This window comes from Hyla sarda, chromosome 1, assembly GCF_029499605.1.
Source record: "Hyla sarda isolate aHylSar1 chromosome 1, aHylSar1.hap1, whole genome shotgun sequence".
Classification (NCBI taxonomy): domain Eukaryota; kingdom Metazoa; phylum Chordata; class Amphibia; order Anura; family Hylidae; genus Hyla; species Hyla sarda.
The window spans coordinates 320,784,703-320,795,753 of record NC_079189.1 but is presented as its reverse complement, the minus strand read 5'-3'; the positions used below and the strand labels follow the sequence as shown (position 1 = coordinate 320,795,753).

Sequence of the window (11,051 nt, the reverse complement as noted above, 5' to 3'; positions counted from 1 at the left end):
GCGGAGCCAGACGAGAACGAGGAAGAGGGACCGGGAAGGCGAAAGTGAAGAGAATCCGCAGTAACTGGAAACGAAACTGACAGGGAGGGGCCGTGTACATCCAGCGAGTCTATCCACTCCCGCCTCACACAACAGACCACCTCGGCCGGGCATGTCAGCTGGCCGCCGTCACTGAGTCAGCCCGGAGAGTCACGGCGGGGCCGTTTGAGCAGCGAGCGGCGGATCCTGACAGACTGGTGAGCGGCGACCCGGGTACGGTGTGTGCTTGTGGGATGTATCTGCTAAGGACGGAGCCGGTGTCCTGCCCGATAACAGATGTCTATGAGGAGCGGGGGAGGACGGTAGCGTCGTGTGTGTGTGTACAGGTGTCTAGAGAAGCCGCAGGCCTCCTCTGCTGGAATCTGTCATGTTAGGATGGTGCCTGATAATCCAGAAATCCTGATAATCTGGCATCAGGGGACAGCTGCAGACCTTTATACAACACCTGACCCACATGACTCCTGACCAAGTCATAGAGGGCTATGTGGGGAGGCGATTATGGGATGTACATCCAATAACATAAATATATAGGTTTGTCATTATATATATATATATATATATATATATATATATATATATATGTGTCATAGTATTATATTTCTCTATAGGCTGAATTGAGCTGTCATTTTTACATTGCTATCTTATACCCAATGTGCAGTATGAGTTGATATGTCATACCTGGGAAAACGAAACTGAACAGGCAGGTAGTCTATGTAGTATGGCAGGTTTTCTGCCATTGGCTAAATGTACTATAGTCGATTCTGAAAGCGTGCGATGCAGTAGCGATGGCATATAGCAGCGTTTTCCAACCAGGGTTCCTTCACTTATTGCAAAACTACAACTCCCAGCATGCCCGGACAGCCGTTGGCTGTCCGGGCATGCTGGGAGTTGTAGTTTTGCAACAGCTGGAGGCACCCTGGTTGGGAAACACTGGCCTATAGCAATGTTTTATTAAAGTCAGTGTGCAAAACTACAACTCCCAGCATATACGGCCAGTCTTTGGATTTGTAGTCTTGCTGTCACTGCAATTTTTAGATGCCCCTTCACCGTCAACAGGTCACAACAATGGCTGAACAAGGTGCTCAAACAGTGCAGCAGGAATGGATAAATCGACTACTCACGTTTTGGAGTCATCAGAGTGCCTGCAGAAGTAATAGCAAAAACTAAATATACAATAAGGCCTAAGCTATTTAACCCCTTAAGGACTCAGGGTTTTTCCGTTTTTGCACTTTCGTTTTTTCCTCCTTACCTTTTAAAAATCATAACCCTTTCAATTTTCCACCTAAAAATCCATATTATGGCTTATTTTTTGCGTCGCCAATTCTACTTTGCAGTGACATTAGTCATTTTACCCAAAAATGCACAGCAAAACGGAAAAAAAATCATTGTGCGACAAAATCGGAAAAAAAAACGCCATTTTGTAACTTTTGGGGGCTTCCGTTTCTACGCAGTGCATATTTCGGTAAAAATGACACCTTATCATTATTCTGTAGGTCCATACGGTTAAAATGATACCCTACTTATATAGGTTTGATTTTGTCGCACTTCTGGAAAAAATCATAACTACATGCAGGAAAATTTATACGTTTAAAAATGTCCTCTTCTGACCCCTATAACTTTTTTTTATTTTTCCACGTACAGGGCGGTATGAGGACTAATATTTTGCGCCGTGATCTGAAGTTTTTATCGGTATGATTTTTGTTTTGATCGGACTTTTTGATCACTTTTTATTCATTTTTTTAATGGTATAAAAAGTGACCAAAATACGCTTTTTTGGACTTTGGAATTTTTTTCCGCGTACGCCATTGACCGTGCGATTTAATTAATGATATATTTTTATAGTTCGGACATTTACGCAAGCAGCGATACCACATATGTTTATTTTTTTACACTGTTTTATTTTTTTTATGGGAAAAGGGGGGTGATTCAAACTTTTATTAGGGAAGGGGTTAAATGACCTTTATTAACACTTCTTTTTTTTTTTTTACTTTTTTTTTTTTTTGCAGTGTTATAGGTCCCATAGGGACCTATAACACTGCACACACTGATCTCCTATTTTGATCACTGGCGTGTATTAACACGCCTGTGATCAGCGTTATCGGCGCTTGACTGCTCCTGCCTGGATCTCAGGCACGGGGCAGTCATTCGCCGATCGGATACCGAGGAGGCAGGTAAGGGCCCTCCCGGTGTCCGGTCAGCTGTTCGGGACGCCGCGATTTCACCGCGGCGGTCCCGAACAGCCCGACTGAGCAGCCGGGTCACTTTCAGTTTCACTTTAGAAGCGGCGGTCAGCTTTGACCGCCGCTTCTAAAGGGTTAATAGCGCACATTGCCGCGATCGGCGATGTGTGGTATTAGCCGCGGGTCCCGGCCGTTGATGAGCGCCGGGACCGACGCGATATGATGCAGGATCGCGGCGCGATCCCGCTTCATATCGCGGGAGCTGGCGCTGGACTTAAATATACGTCCTGCGTCGTTAAGGGGTTAAATGGGCACTGTCACCAACTTTATTTTTTGATATGTTGTAGTACTTATGTACTGCAACATATCTCTAATATACTTTTATTATTATTTTTTTTTTTATTAAAATTGTTTAATTTACATTTGAAAACCGGCCACTAGGGGTCTCCCTCCTAGTGGCCGGCTGCAGCCTGGCGTGACGTCACGCCTGAAAAAGGACCGATGCGGCCGGGCATCGGTCCTTTTTCATTCAGCCTACGCTCGCTCCCTGCCTGTCAATCAGACAGGCAGGGAGCGAGCGCATTGGCTCCCCGGCCACTGGCTGGGAGGCCACTCCTCCCGCACATCGCCGCCTCATCGCCGCCGCTGTCCCTGCACGCCCGCTGCCGGACTCTGCAGTAAGTGTAATGAAGGAACGGAGTATGCGGGAGGGGGGTTTGTGCTGGAGGGAACGGGGTATGGCACGGGGGGGGGGGGGGGGGGAGGAGGGAGACGGAGGGGACAGGCTAGCGCTGCATGTAACTAATACTTTATCTACACAGGGTGCCTCCAGCTGTTTCAATACTACAACTCCCAGCATGCCCTGACAGCCAATAGATGTCAGGGCAAGCTGGGGGTTGTAGTGGTGAAACAGCTGGAGGCACCCTGTGTAGATGAACTAAGGGCGGAAGTCCCCCCCTAGCAGGCATCAGTGACGTGGTGCCTGCTGGGGAAGTCTGCCTGGTAGTGAGCACACTGCCAGGCAGACAAAAAGCATTTTTAATATAGTAAAAATAAAAATTAAAAGCAGGGAGGGGGTTAGGGATAGATTGGCAATAGGCAGGGACAGAAAAAAAAAATAGGATGGTGGGAGCTACCCTTTAAACAGACAAATGTGGAAGCAATACTCCAACAATTGGTTTTTGGGGGATTTTTCTCTTGTTGTTGCACCCAACGGACCCTTTAAGGAATTCAGTCGTGAGGGTCACATGCACTAACTTGTTTGTACAGGCTGGTAGTGTGGGTGACATTGATAACAATATTTGCCTATCCCCGATCTGTGGTCCCATTCGTCTATTTTCTGCCTTAGGGTGTGTCCCCACTGAGAAATTCAAGAGGAACTTACTCGAGTAATTCCTCTTGAATTCTCCGCTCCAAATTCATTCACATCTCCTCTGCCCATTGACTTTAATGTTGTTTTCTGCTGTCCTGTTCACACATCGGAAATTCTGCTTGCGGAATTCCGACGGTGAATTCCTTTCCGCTTGAAGAAAGAACATGTTCATTCTTCAAGCGGAATCCGCGAGTAGAAGTCAATGGTAAAAAAAAAAAAAAAATTCCGCCCAACATCATTTTCACTCGGAATTTGCACGGAAATGGCTGAAAAACCCTTCATTTCTTTCTCCTCCATTTTCGCGCGAAAATAAAATTTCTTTTTTCCGCACGTAAATTTTTCAGCGTGAATTCCTCTTGATTTGCTCAGTGTGAACGCATCCTAAGGGTATGTTCACACTGCAGAATTCCCGCTGAACATTAACATCAGTGTGAATAGGTCTTCTGCAAGACCTGTTCACACTGTGGAATTTCAGCGGCTGAAATTGTTCAGCGCAAAGAAAGAACATTTTCATTCTTTGCGCGGAATTCCGCGAGACTGCATAGCTGTCAATAGTGACTGTGCAGTGCCCCGCGGTCCAACGGCCGAAGTATCTTCGGCGGCTGCTGCCCGATGGAATCCCCGATCATGGAATTCCGCGAGCGGAGATTCCGCGGTGTGAACATACCCTAATTCAGATGGCAAGATTGGTTCTCCGGGAGCATACAGCTATTTCCCCAAGCCTGGCCAAGTGAAGAAGTAACAGCGGTGATGTCAGCATTCTCCTAGAGCTCCACCTGTGCACCAAGCCTGCTGCCTAAATGAAGATAACGGACAAAGTGGACCGCTGATTGGATATCGTAAATATTATCATCAGTGTCACCCGCGCTACCAGCCTGTACTAATAGGTTAGTGCGGGTGACACTGATGACAGACTTCTTTTAACAGCAGACCCCACTCAAGTCAACGGGTGGTGTCATGGGTGTCTGGTATTTTACTGGAGTTGAGCGGAGAAAAAAATAGGACATGCAGTATTTTTTTTCCCTCTGCTTAACTCCCGTCAATCTGAGGGACCGAGTGAGGGAACGCTCTATATCAGAGTATTATGGCTGCGTGATCGACCCCATTACCCTTTTCTTACAATACAGAAGTAATCTTATAGGAGAAGGCTTGATATATAGCTCATAGCAGTTCAGCCTCTCTGTGTGGACAAGGATAGGAAAAGATTTCTCTCTATTATTGCTCCTAGACACAGTTCAGGGCCAGGTTCACACTAGCATAATACATCTGTATTATCATTGTAAGACCCAACGTTACACCAGTTTGGTGATGCACAATTGTTGTTGTTCACATATGTGTTTTAGAACGCATGATAGGTGGAAGGGAAAAAAAATACTTCTGTCTTTGGGACTGTTGGTGTCTGTCGTCCAATCTGTTCAAAGCTCCAAATGCAGATGTGAACTTAGCCCAACATCAGTTGGGGTCTCTAGACCCACACTCTGCCAAGGACTTGCAGTCATAACACTGGTACAAATGTATCTATATTATGCTAGAGTAAACCCAGCCTTAGCATGGTTGTCTGGTTTAGAAAACCTATTTTCACTATCAGGGGCTCTTTAAAGGGATACTCCACTGTCCAGTGTGGAACGAAATGTTCTGAATGCTGTTTTCGCGCTCCTGCCGACACCCACAGCGTGAAAACAGCATTCGGAAAATTTAGTTCCATGCTGGCCAGTGGAGTACCTCTTTAATACAGAGACTTTTACAATTCTGCAAGTCAATAGGAGTCTATTTACTTTTATATTTATGTTGCAGTAATTCAGTAGAAATGACCAGGCATACAGACCACTCTGCGGCATCTAAAAAAGAAGAAACCGTGGTGTCCTGATCAGCTTATAGGACGGCGGGAGGACCCTTACCTGCCTCCTCGACGTTCGATTGTTGTTAGGATGCTCAAGCCCTGCTCTGCAGGCTCAAACAATCGAGCACCGATAACACTGATCAATGCTACGCTATGGCATATCATTGAACAGTGTATTCAATCAGAAGATTTCATGTAATCGTCCCACATGGGGACTATAAAATAGTGTAAAAAAAAAGTTAATAAATGTGAATTAACCCCTTCTGTAACAAGTTTGAATCGCCCCCCTTTTCCCATAAAAATAAAAATGTAAACAAAAATAAACGTATATGTGGTACCGCCACGTGAGTAAATGTCCAAACTATAAAAATATAACGTTAAAGGGGTATTCCGGGCAAAAACATTTTATCCCCTATCCAAAGGATAGTGGATAAGATGTCTGATTGCGGAGGGCCCGTTGCTGAGACCCCCGCAATCTCCCTGCAGCACCTGCATAGAATGCGGGTGCTGAATCTCCAGTTTCGGAAACCTCCGGGTTTCCAGGGCTGGGGACGTGACGTCACGCCCCCTCCATTCATGTCTATGGAAGGGGGCGTGTAAAATAAAACCTACAAAATTAGCTATCCTTGTGACCGTATGGACCTACATTTTTACCAAAAAGTGCACTACATAGAATTGGAAGCCCCCAAAAGTTACAAAAAGTTATTGTGACCACCTATAACTTTTTTCATTTTTCCGTATATAGGGCAGTATGAGGGCTAATTTTTTGCTCTGTCATCTGTACTTTTTATCGATACGACATTTGCATATATAAAACTTTTCTATAATTTTTTATGAATTTTTTGGGGAATAAAATGTGGCAAAAAAGCAGCATTTTTGCCAATTTTTTTACGTTTTTATGCCATTCACCGTACGGGATCATTAACATTATATTTTGCTAGTTCGGACATTTACGCATCCGGCGATGCCAAAAAGTTTTTTGGGGGGTAAAATGGGAAAAACTGACTATTTTTTTTATTGGGGGGGGGACAGGATTTTTTACTTTATTTATTTATTTATTTTTTACTTTACACTTATGTCCCCATAGGGGACTATCTATAGCAATCATTTGATCACTAATACTGTTCAGTGCTATGCATAGGGCATAGCACTGATCAGTGTTATCGATGATCTTCTGCTCGATCTCAGACCAGAGCAGGAGATGCCGGAAGAAGGACGGAGGCAGGTGTTCACCATTACAGATGATTGGATCCCTGCAGCAGCGCTGCTGGTGATCCGATCATCTATTTTACCTTGCGCATTGCCGCAGATGCCGTGATCTGTACTGATCACGGCATCTTAGGGTTTAATGGCGGACATCCACGCGATCGATATCTGCCACAGGGGTGTGGAAATTTTATTTAAAAAACTTGACTACTATAATGATACCTTTATAATAGTAAAAGATAATTTTGCATATTTAGTGTTTTTCTTTTTTATGCCATTTGCCTTGGGGTTGAGCTAACATGTTGTTTTGATACTTTAGACCAGCCTGATAACAGTTATACCAGATTTGTATAGTTTCCGTCATGTTTTACTAATTTATAATAAAATAAAAATAAAAAAAAAATTCTGAACTTTTTAGAATTTTTTTAATTGCCATTTTTTGACCCCTGTAGCTTTTTTAAGCTCTGAGCTCGCTTCATAACCCTCCCGTGCCGCAGCGCCGGGTATACCCGGCGTTCTGTGGCAAAGGGTTAATTTACGTCATTTACCATATGGGATGCATAATGTTATATTTTAATAGTTCGTACAATTACGCACGCAGAGATACTGAATATGTTTATTTGTATTATGTTTACATGTTTTTATATAGGAAAAGGGCGTGATTTGAACTTTTAACATGGAAGGGGTTAATGTGTCTTTAAAATTTTTAATAAATTTTTTTTTTTTTTTACACTTTATTAGACTTTTAGGAGGAATCATTAGATTCCTCATACATATCAATGGAGTTCTATTGAACTTCATTGATCTGTGTGCTCTGCGATCCATTGATAGAGCCTAGTCCAGCCAGGCTCTATCAATGACACAGCGGGACAGCAGGGAAGCAGAGGTAAGCCCTCCGGCTTCCTCTAAAGTGGATTTCCACATCCATGCGGCCATTATCGTGGGTCCCCTGCTGCTGCTAGCAGCCAGAACCTGCCGGGTATGATGCGAGCACAGCTCCGATGCTCTCATTCATACACAGGACTGTATGCAGTGGTTGCTATGGCCAATTATTATAAACATTTATTTTTTTCGTAAATAGAATAAGCTTTATATTTTTCTGGTACATGATAGTTTTCTTAGGTCCTTATGTATACTTTTTCCTATGAGATATCCACGACGAAACGGGAAAAAAATTATTGTGCAACAAAATTGGGAGTAAAAATGCCATTTTGTAACATTTTGGGTAAAATTACACTTATCTTTATTCTGTAGGTCCATACGGTTAAAATGATACCCTACCTTATATAGGTTTGATTTCGTATTGCTTCTGAAAAAATCATAACTACATGGAGGAAAATGTATACGTTTAAAATTGTCATCTTTTGACCCTCTATATAACTTTTTATTTTTTCGTGTAAATCTGAAGTTTTTATTGGAACCATTTTGTTTTGATTGGACTTTTTGATCACTTTTTATAAAAAAAAATTTTTTGTGCTATAAAAAGTGAACAAAAATAAGCTATTTTGGATTTTTTTTTTGCGTGTACGCCATTGACCGTGCGGTTTAATCAACGATATATATTTATAGTTCGGACTAGAGATGAGCGGATTTACAGTAAATTCGATTCGTCCCGAACTTCTCGGCTCGGCAGTTGATGACTTTTCCTGCATAAATTAGTTCAGCTTTCAGGTGCTCCGGTGGGCTGGAAAAGGTGGATACAGTCCTAGGAGACTCTTTCTTAGAATGTATCCACCTTTTCCAGCCCACCGGAGCACCTGAAGGCTAAACTAATTTACACAGGATAAATAATCAATTGCCGAGCCGAGAAGTTTGTGACAAATCGAATTTACTGTAAGTTCGCTCAGCTCTAGTTCGGACATTTCCACATGCGGCGATACCACATATGTTTTTATTTTTATTCAGTTTTATTTTATTTTTTGAGAATGGGAAAAGGGGGATGATTCTTATTTTATTAAGGGGTTAATTCATCATTAGTAACTTTTTTTTTTTAACAATGTTTTTTATTTTTTTTTATTTTTTTTTCTGCTATAACATGCAGTACATTGATTCTGAACACTGATCATCAGCATAGAACTACATGCGGATGATCAGTGTTATTGGGGCTTGACTTCTCCTGCCTAGATCTCAGGCATGGAGAAGTCAGTTGCCGATCGGACGCGCCGGAGGCAGGTAACGGACCCTCCACTCGCATCCTAGCTGAACGGGACATCACAATTTCACTGGTCCCAGTCAGCCTGACTGAGCTGTCGCGATGCAATTTTTTCAACTTAAAATGCTGCGATCAATTTTGATCGCCGGGTTAATAGCAAGCTGCACAACGATCGGTGCTGCGTGCTATTAGCCCAGGGTCCCGGCTTTCATTAGCCGCCGGGGCCGACCTGCTATGACGCAGGGTCACGGCGGGACCCCGTGTTATGGACCAGGCTCAGAGCGTACGGGTACGCCCTGCGTCCTTAAGAGGTTAGAGACCTGGGAAAAGTGAAGTTATCTGGTTTCCATGGGCAACTGCACCACTCTTCCTCTACACAGGTTTTGATAAATCTCCCCCACTGTGTTCATTTTGACTTAATGCAGTCTCCATCCATTTGCACTAGACAGATTTCATTATGTCTATGGAGCCCATCTAGCACAACTGGACTGCAATTGCTGCAAGCAGGGAAGTGAAGCACAGAGCCATGCCCTTCTACCTGTTTGTTCTAATGATCGGTAGGGGTCTAAACAGTCGCACACAGACCGATCAAAGCTTTTGACATATCTGTAACATGTCAAAAGTTTTGTTTAATGACGGAAAACCTTTAAAGGGGTACTCCGGCGCTAAGACATTTTATCCCCTATCCAGAGGATAGGGGATAAGATGCCTGATTGCTGGGGATCCCTGTGATCTTACACGCAGAACCCTGTTATAATCAGTCCCCGGAGCGTGTTCGCCTACGGGGTGGTGTGACAGCTCCGGGCATGTTCGCTCCAAGGACTGATTATAACAGGGTGCTGCGTGCAAGATCACAGGGGTCCCCAGCAGTGGGACCCCCGCGATCAGGCATCTTATCTCCTATCCATTGGATAGGGGATAAGACGTCTTAGCCCTTTACCCCTTTAAGAACTCAGCAAATTTTATTTTTACGTTTCGTTTTTTTCTCCTTGCCTTCTGAAAATCATAACTCTTGTATATTTCCATTTACAGATTAGTATGAGGGCTTGTTTTTTGCGTGACCAGTTGTCCTTTGTAACGACATCACTCGTTTTACCATAAAATGTATGACGCAACCAAAAAAATACTATTTGTGTGGGGAAATTGAAAAGAAAACCGCAATTTAGCAAATTTTGGAAGTTTTGGTTTTCATGCTGTACAATTTATGGTAATAATAACCTGTTTTCTTTATTCTGTGGGTCAGTATGATTAAAATTATACCCATGATTGCATACTTTTCTATTGTACCGCTTAAAAAAAAAAAAATTTGCAAACTTTTTAACCAAATAAGTGCATTTAAAATCACTCTATTTTACTGACCTATAACTTTTCTCATATTTCCCGTATAAGCGGCGGTATGAGGGCTCATTTTTTGTCCAATGATCTTTACTTTTATTGATACTACATTTGCATATATAGAACTTTTTAATAAAAATTTTATGGCAAATCTGTATTTATTGGTATTTCAACACATGAAATGATACAAAAAAAATAGAAACAGCAATTGTGCAGACCATATTCCATGTACATCATGAAATGAGGTAAACTGGCAACATACTCGCAGGTCCAACAGAATAGATCCACACAGTCAACATGTCCAATACAATATGGGAAGAAAAAGGGAAGCGAGGGAGAGAAAAGAAAAAAATCCCTCCACGGTATATAAAAAAGAAAAAGGGAAAGAAGACAAGGACAGAGGACAGGCCATAACAATGACGGACATGGGGGAGTGGTGTGACAAGATACAGACGAACAAATAAGGAGGAGGGGGAGAACACATGTTAAGACAATCTGGGGGGAAGGGGGAATGAGGTGGGGAGGGAAAGAATGCATAATAAAAATAAACCTAAGCCTCTCAGGAGAGCCATCGGGCCAACTCCGGAGATTCTCTAAAGGAGTCCCAGGGGTGCCATATACTGAAAATTACTCCATGTCTATCCTTATCCTACGCTACCAGTTCCTCCATTCTGCAAAACTTTTAATCAAAATTTTTAACAATAATTTTTGGAATAAAATATTACAAAAAAAGCAGAAATTTTGGACTTTATATTTTAATAGTTCGGATATTTACGCACGTGGCAATACCAAATATGTTTTATTGAATTTTTTTTTTTACACTTTTTGGGGTTAAAATGGGAAAAAGGGACAATTTACATTTTTATTGGGGGAGGGGATTTTTAAAATTTTGTAACTTTTTTTTTATTTTATTATTTTTTTATTACT

General features: G+C 42.5%; 1 protein-coding gene across 6 annotated transcripts in view; it reads left to right on the top strand.

The window, feature by feature from the left end:
• The first annotated feature begins 11 nt into the window (after positions 1 to 11).
• TDRD7 (tudor domain containing 7) overlaps positions 12 to 11,051 on the top strand; it is a 124,044-nt gene continuing 113,004 nt past the window's right edge. For 3 of the 6 annotated variants that reach the window (XM_056519061.1, XM_056519080.1, XM_056519055.1), the window contains exon 1: positions 12 to 236. The gene's annotated coding sequence lies outside the window, so the exon portion shown is untranslated. Of the gene's footprint in view, positions 253 to 11,051 lie in introns of all 6 variants that reach the window. The other 3 variants (XM_056519087.1, XM_056519069.1, XM_056519094.1) reach the window with 2 other exon arrangements.